Raw genomic sequence first — 8,971 nt, forward strand, 5'->3', positions numbered from 1 at the left:
TATGCTCCTGTAGCTGCACCCTGGTTCTCTCTTCAGTTGGATCCTACACGCTCACAATATTGGCCCAAACGTTCTCTATAAGGTTCATGTCACAACCTTTACCTGGCCAGTCTAATACTTGCAAATTTCTTTGTTCTGCAAACCACCTCTTTACAATCCGTGCAGTATGGATAGGACACCTATCGAGCATTAAAATTAGGTTTTCGGGAAACGGGAAAGCATATGCACGTACCGAGGGAAGCATAACTTCTTCGAGTATTTCTAAATACTGTTCACCTGTGAATCTTCCTTCTATGTCAGTCAGCTCTTCAACTCCGTGCTAATATATCCATCCCCAAACATTGCAAGTCACATGGCCACTCCTTGCTTCCTCATAAATATGCTGTCTAGCATATCGGGTGTTGTTCCTCCTCCAGCAATGCAACCTTCCGTGAGAGGTAGATGAGAAAGTTTTTTCGTCAGTGAATACAGGACAGGAAACAGCGAGTGAGCATGAACCGCACAAAGTTCCATTGGAGCAACGTCACAAGTGGAGTTCCCCAAGGCTCAGTACTTGGACCATTATTATTTATTATATACATAAACGACATAGATATCGGCATAAAGAGCAACATAAGTAAATTTGCTGATGACACTAAAATAGGACGTGTTATTAAATCTGACGAGGACACCGCAAAACTACAGGAAGATCTAAACAAATTTTTCGAATGGTCTGAAAAATGGCAGATGAAATTCAGCGTAGACAAATGTAAAGTACTCAGTATAGGAGATGTAAACAGGGAAACCAAATACCACATGAACAACGATGGCATAGAGAAATCCGACTGCCAGAGAGATTTAGGAGTAATGATAAGTAGGAACCTTAAGCCAAGTAAACAATATGTTTTTGCTTGTAACAAGGCTAATAAAGTAGTTGGGTTCATACAAAGGAGTGTTAGTTATAAGACTAGCGAGGTCATCCTAAAACTGTATCTTGCGCTTGTGAGACCACACCTGGATTACGCAGTTCAGTTCTGGTCACCGTATTACAGGATGGATATAGAATCATTGGAAAGAATTCAGAGGAAAATGACAAGACTAATCCCGGGCATTAGGAACCTTGAGTATAGAGACAGGTTAAAGCATCTTAATTTGCACTCCCTGGAGAGACGTAGAGCGAGGGGCGACCTGATAGAGGTGTATAAGTGGAAGTCAGGGCTAAACAAAGGGGACATTACAAAGGTACTCAAACTATCCAACCAGGAGTGAACTCGTAACAATGGTTTTAAATTAGACAAATTTAGATGTAGGCGTGAAATAGGTAAACACTGGTTTGGAACAGAGTAGTGGATGAATGGAACAAGTTACCAAATATCATCATTAACTCGAACACGCTGAATAGCTTCAAACATAGGTTGGATGCTTATATGAGCAATAGGGGTTGGGTGTAAACGGGACTGCCCAGTATGGGCCAATAGGCCCGCTGCAGTTTCCTCCATTCTTATGTTCTTATATTACTCTTCCCCAGAAATCCAGGCCTTCTTCAGCATACCGTCGAGCAAGCTACAACCTGCCCTCGCGATGTCGCTCATTTTACTTCTCCTTGGTGGCGGGAATTTTATGGTGAATGCTTCCTTCGTGAAGTCTTCGCGCGATAGTTAAAGGGGAAATATTTAATTGGAGATCCTCTCTTATTGAAAATAAAGTCTTGAAGGAGTTGGCCTCAGCGAAATTCCGGATGGCTTCAACTTGTGCAGGCGTTGTTCTGCGCGGCATTCCCGTCCTGTGGTGGTCCTTTAAACTTCCCTCCTCTTCCCATCGCTTAATCCAATAATATACAGTTGACCGACAAAACCCCAATTCTCGGACAATTTCAGTAGGTGAAAACCCAGCCTCCTTTGTGCCGATTATTCTTCCACGTTCAGTGATTTTCTGCGTGTAGTATTCCACGTTGGCAGGGTCCTTCTACAATTGAGGGCGTGGAAGGGTAGTCAGCACTGACAACACCTCTGTCTCCCCCACCTTTCCGCCCATAACGTTAGCTTTATATTTATATTTTATTAGGCATTTTATAAAAAATAGTTGAATGAATAAATAAATAAATAAGATACAAATTTATTATACATCATACACATATTTGAAAATAAATAGAATATATATATTTTTTAAAAGACACCAGACTAAACGTGACGTAATCTACACAAGTCAGAAACAAAGATTTTGTATTTATTTTTTGTGGGGGGGGGGGGATGGGCAACAAGTCACTCAACGAAAGAAATACCATTTGCTGTTTATAATATTCAGAGTCTTGGAATGACAGTGATATTGCTAGATAAAGGCTTGTAAAAGTATTAGGCATATGCTACCGCACTAGTTCACACCATCAGATGGATGGTTCGTAAGATTATATACCAACACCTTTAATTGAACAATGTCATTATTAAATACAGACACAAGCTGACACACACACACACATACACACACACACGCAAACACACACACACACACACACACACACACACACTCCACGCACACACACACTCCACATGCACACACACACACACACACATACACACACACTCCACATGTACACACACACACACACACTCCACATGCGCACACACACACACGCAAACACACACACACACACACACACACACACACTTACTACAGGTAGCAGTGAACCGATGATTCTGATTAATTCCACAGCGAATTAAAACAGCAGTTTGTTGCATGAAATCAGCGTCTTTAGAAAGAAGTCTGTATAGCATCGGTTAGATACAACTGGATTAATTACCCAAAATGGATTAAACGTTTGAAGATAATATTAGTATAAATTAATGATAAACAGGCAACCTCATACACAGCCTGCACACAGCTCTGCCCGATGCATGATGTACTTTAACATACTTACCGATTTTTACTTATGTTTAATTGTCTAAACATAAATTCATATAGGTTGGCCCATTGCTCTATCCTTTTTAAAATCAAATTACCAGTATATACTAGCAGAAAGGTAATATAATGCGAAACAACAAAGCCCAACCATTAATTAAGCAACGGGGAACTAAGTAACCAATCACTAATCACTTTTACATTCATTCATACTTTTTACTACTTAGTATAGTACACAAATGGCCTTGAGTTGCCAGCTGTCTCCAGCAGTGTTCGAAGAATCTTCAACGAGACTGTACATTCTCCCCAAGGCCGAAGTGTGCATACGCATCTGCATAGGTGTTCAGGATCTCCTGTAGGTCGCGTTCAGTGTGAGCGACAAGGGTGAAGTCGTCTGCATACTGAAGTTCAGTCATGGATGCTGCCGATACCTTTGTTCCTACCCGGAGTAGTCATATGCTGAAAAGACCCTTCATCCGGTATTCGATGTCCACCCCGCCAGCTAAATTGGCACTGCCATGAGTAAGGAAGGCAGCCAAGAAAATGGAAAAGAGACTTGGTGCTAGTACACACTGTTGTTTAATCCCCGGTTGGATGGGGAAGAACTCAGACTGTGTGCCATTGTGCAGTACACTGTCGTTCATGCAATCGTGGAGTTGCTTCACAATGGCGATGAATTCTGCTGGGCAGCCAAAACGGCTGAGGGTCCACCAGAGGGCTTCCCTGTTGACCGAGTCAAAGGCCTTGGTGAGATCGATGAAGGCCATGTACAGGTAAAAAACGTTGTTCTCTGCACTGTATCTGGCGGGCAGCAAAGATCATGTCAGTGGTTCCACGTGATAGTCAAATGCCGCAGTGAGATTCTGGGAGGAAGGTTTCCGCCTCAGGAAGAAGTCTGTTTAAGAGGACTCGGGAGATAATCTTCACAGCTACAAACAGCAGCGAGATCCCGCGGTAGTTGCCACAGTCTGGCCGGTCTCCCTTGTTCTTATAGAGCTTGGGGATTTTCTCCTTTTCTCATATATTCTCCAGGAGACAGTGGAGACGGCTGGTAAGCAGAGGTCCTCCTGCTTTATCCACCTCGGCTGGGATTCCATCAGGCCCTGAGGCTTTGTTATTTTTCATCTGTTTGATGGCGGTATCTACCTCATCCAAGGACGAAGGATAGCTGAGGTGGGTCAGCTCTGGCACATTCTGGATATCGCGTATTAAAGAAGACAGCTTTTCTTATGATTGTGAAGAAGGGCCTAAAACAGGATATACTTGGATCTAGAACAGCCATCTCCATAAAAGATTCATTGACTCTCAATTGTTGGTACAGGAATATCTGTGGTCGCTCATAACATGTTACACCATCTATGAAGCAGGTAATGTTTTACTTTATTATTTACTACAACAAATATGATTTTTGTATGCTTAGCTGTATGTTGATTACTGCTCTAACTTTCGTATAAGTTATAACTTCAAATGTATAAATCTAATATCAGAGAGATATTTCCGGTATCATTAAAGCTTGGTATCTTTGAGATTGATCATAAGTCATGATCACCGACTCTAAGGTCAGTCTTCTGATACAAAATGTTAATAAAAAGTTTTACATTTAATTTACAGTTTTTCCTGGACGAAATGTGTTTCTGGCTTATCCCGGTCGAGGACGATAATAATTCAGGACCATGGGCTCAAGGTCATTTTATAGATATTATGTGTTTTCCTTAATAATATATGAAAATTCTAGAAATATGTTGGTGATCTTCCCCGACTACGACGCTGGGACGGCCTTTCATATTTTGTTAACATTTTGGTTTCTCTAGCTGACTAAGGGTCAGAGGTTCAAAGCCATCCCTTTTTAGCTGTCAGATTTTAGTTGTATGATCTTTTCTGAAAACCTTATGCTGAAGTTTTATTATCAAATTAAAAATTTTACGGCTGTCACTGACCAAACGTCAAGGTCAAGGGGTAAAAGGTCATTCAGTTGGTGTGAAAGTTTGTCGTCCAGTTTCGTAGGTGCCATCGTGCCCTTTTTTTTGTGAGGAATAGCCATCGACTAGCAACGGGGCCTGGGATGACAAATAAGAATACAAAAATATATAAATTAGAGGAGTAAAAGAGTATGTTAAACTACACCACGGAGATGCCGGTAAACCAACTTTTTGAAGTGAGACAGATTGTATGTGTATGGAAACACAAAAGAAGACAAAGCATTCCACAGTTTAGCTGTGTGAAGAAAGAAGGATGAACTATAATGGGTTATTCTAGTCTACTGTAGTGTGACCGACATCCACAGAAACTGTGGGCACAGCTGACAAGACGAGTAGACAAAATGCCAAATCCACCAAACATTGCCCGTTAAGGTACCTGTAAGAGAGGGAGAGTGAAGCAACATTACGGCGAAGAGAAAGGGAAGTAGTTAGTTAGAATTGAAGATGGAGTAATCCCCCCCCCCTCCCCTAAATAAAAAGTCCTCGTGTTTACCATACTAGGACAAATCCCTGCGACATTTTTTTCCCGCCCACACACAGTACTAGCTACTGATGAAATTTAAAAAAAAAATGTAAGTTTTGGTCAGTATGGACAAGTTTGGGGTCTACAATGAGTTTCTTAGCACGAGAAATGGGTTGCAATGGTTAATTTTGAGCTAGCACCTTCCCGGAACCCAAAAATGGTTATTCCGACTCCTAGTGACAGACAAGAATCTCTGAAAATTGGAAATTTTAAATCTTGTCTATACTTACTAGTATGTCCGTACGGGTCTTAATGGCCATGTCTTTTTAATGTGGAAATCGATTAAAACACTGAAAAGTTACCTCACATCTCCCTGGAAACCTAAATCGGCGATATTCACTGTTGGAGGGACAAGCGGAAATACTTGAAATTTAAATTTTTTGGAGTTAACAATTGTATAATATGGACACAAAGTAGTACCTTAAGCTGTGTATTCTTATATTACTCTATTAATTATGTATAGTAAAATATTACAGAACATGTATTAATCCTATGTAATATTTCCATTTATTATGCACATTGTTATGCATGTGAATTATTATATTTACATATTATGTATTCAGCTTGTGTCTATTGTTCCTCTGTATATCTCCCGTACGAGAATAAGAACCTATTTTCAAGATAACAAGTGTATGTGTATACCCTCAGTAGTGTAGAACATTTTGGGGGTATCCAAGACAAACATAGAACAATAACTTCTTTTTATCACAATTATTGTAACATCTGCAATCACTGGAGCATCTAACAAGGTTTTTCCTACAGCGACACCTGTTCGTTTGGCACTGACCATTGTGAGTCGGTTTGCAATTGCAGCAAGTGACTTTGATGAGCGAAGCTGGTGCATACTGGGCATGTAACCTCTGATGGCAGAGGAGCTAGTTGATTTTCGGTTTCATACCAGCCAAAGGACTTGGGGACAATATTGTGATGCCCCAGCTCTCTCCATTCTAGCACCTGGAACAAAACTCTCAGATAATATTTTAAAACTGCACCCTTCGTTGGGGGCAACTTCTCGACATTAGGGTAGTATTTGCCAATGCTCTCATGTAGAGGGTGAATCTCAAGGATGATATGTCCTCAACCTTTTTTCCTCCGCATATCAGTTTCACCTGCTGAACACCCTCTTTCCTTAGCTGTGGTTTTGTCACTCTTTTCAAGTGTTATTGCAAAAGAAACTTTTACATGACCGTAGATGGCTGATATGACGTCTGACCCCGTGATGGCATGAATGAGGAGTATGTTCTCCCTGACCTTTAGTTCGTCTTAAAAAGAATGGGTTCAGACTTTACATGATGTATTATCATTACAAGTATATCTGTGTCTTCTGCAACAACAATGACTTAGTAGCAGTCTGGAGCGAGGATCAAGGCACGCTCAACAACCAACACATCAGCGTCAGCTTCAGCTTGGCTTACAGTTAGTCCCTCAACAGCAAAGATCTCAATCAGGAGTTTTATGAAGCTTTCTTTGTTTTGCGGATTACTAAGGAATTTGCTTTTTGTGAATTGAATCTGCCTCTCCTTGGAGATTTGAATAGCTGGTGAGTGCAACTTCTACCTTCGTTTGTGCTCATGATATTTGATTGAAAGCCTGTTTTCATATCGTTCAAAGACTGTCTCTGGTGAACAGCCAAAGTTCTTTTTTATATAGGTTACATACAACAGGGGCTATATCACCAAATACAGAACACGACTTTCATTACACCTGATGGATGAACCATCCCCCATCAACAAGAAACTTGGCGAATTGTGCTGATTGAGGTCAGAGAGCGCTTTCAGATATCGACCGGAAGAGGATTTGTCAGACTTCTTCATCATTTCAGTAGAGTCGAACAAAGATGTCGGCAGAGAAGTCAGTTCGTACTTCAAACTTTCTTCGACAATGAGACCTTCTCGTTCTGTTACAAGCATCAGCCGTTGAAACAGTGTGGCGTTATTCACATGGGTCTTCTTATCACCTATTTTGACCTTTTTCTGTAGGGAAGATAGAAGGCTTCAGATTGTTGGTTAGGGTAGTTTCCAAAATGGTCTTCCCCTCCATACTTTTCTGAATCTTGACCCCAATTGCACAAACTTTTTTCAGAATTCACATCCGATGATTGTGTCTTGATACCTGTGGACATGGATACGAGCATGATAGGGGTCATCAGACAAGTCTGTATGGCTTAGACTCTCTTCAGAACCCTCAAAAGCACTGTTGATACTGGCAAAGTGGCTTAGAGTCAACACCCATATCAAGTGAGCCAGTCCTGTGTCTTTATTTCTAAGCTGACCCATAGCTATTTCACTCTTGAGCAGTTGCTTCAAGTTTATAAGGGATTCATTCGTCCTAACTTGTAGTACTGTTCTCATATCTGGGGTGACTTTTCTTCTGTCCAACTGTTAGATAGGGTGGAATCAAAGGCATTTCGTCGTATTAACTCTCCTCCTTAATTGATAATCTTTCTTCCCTTTCTCTTCGCCGCAATGTTGCTTCACTCTCTCTCTCTTACAGGTACTTTAACGGGTAATGTTCGGTGGATTTAATATCCTGTGTTCCGCCGGCAAGGCCATGCGGTCGTAACACTCGTCTTGCCCGCGGTGCCCACCGTTTCTCTGTGGATGTTGGTCACATTAGAATAACCCGTTATAGTACAACCTTCTTTCCTCACATTGCCAAACTGTCGAATGCTTTGCCTTCTGTTTCCATACTCATACAATCTGTTTCACTTGAAAAAGCTAGTTTTCCTGCATCTTCGTGGTGTAGATTAATATAATATTTTTCTCTTCTATTTTTAATTTATTTTTACTCCGATTTTTCGCCCCCCAGTCCCCGGGTAGGCTATTTCTCGTAAAAAAAAAAAAAACACCTTGAGATTTGGTCTCTCTCATTAAAGTCTGTTCTATGGCCAATTGGCCATATCACTCCAAACCCCAAGACCAGACTTTCTCATAACATGCTATCGTGTCATTACCAAAGATAAACTTTGACCAAATCTGGGGGAAATCGTCCCTGAGATAAAAAAATCTATTGAAGATAAATTCTACTGACTTTTACGTACTGCCCATGGCCGCAAGTTGATTAAAGTAGACTGTTCTAGACTGATCGGTGTTCCTTTGTTGAACAATTCTACTTTACAAATAAATTTATCCATTAAGTTTTAAAATAAATTACTGACAAAATTAAACTTCCATTAGAAAATTTCAAATTAATCCAAATTGACGTTGAGAGAACAGAGAACAGCCGTTAGCAGATACAGCTGACAAACACTATTTTAATATCCTAGCAATAACCGTGTTCGAATTAGCAGAGAAATAAAGAGCCGAATTTTTTTTATGATATCTAGTAATAATGTAAAGAGCCCAATTTGTGTTCCTCAACAAAAAAGTTGTTTATAAGATCGAAATCGATGCCTTAAAACAAATTCTTATATATTAAAAAAATCACTGCAGACATCAAACATGCCAAAATTAAAAAACAAAAACAAATATCCAAGGAGCGTCTGTACCGAACGGAAGTTCGGTATGGATCAAGGAGAGGAAAGGGCAGTTGTAAAAACCCTGCCCACAGGTAAGGTCGTGGTAGTGGGTGACAGCCAGGTGAGGTTTATGGACAG

This window comes from Homarus americanus, unplaced genomic scaffold (assembly GCF_018991925.1).
Source record: "Homarus americanus isolate GMGI-L3 unplaced genomic scaffold, GMGI_Hamer_2.0 scaffold25827, whole genome shotgun sequence".
In the NCBI taxonomy this organism is placed as follows: Eukaryota; Metazoa; Arthropoda; class Malacostraca; order Decapoda; family Nephropidae; genus Homarus; species Homarus americanus.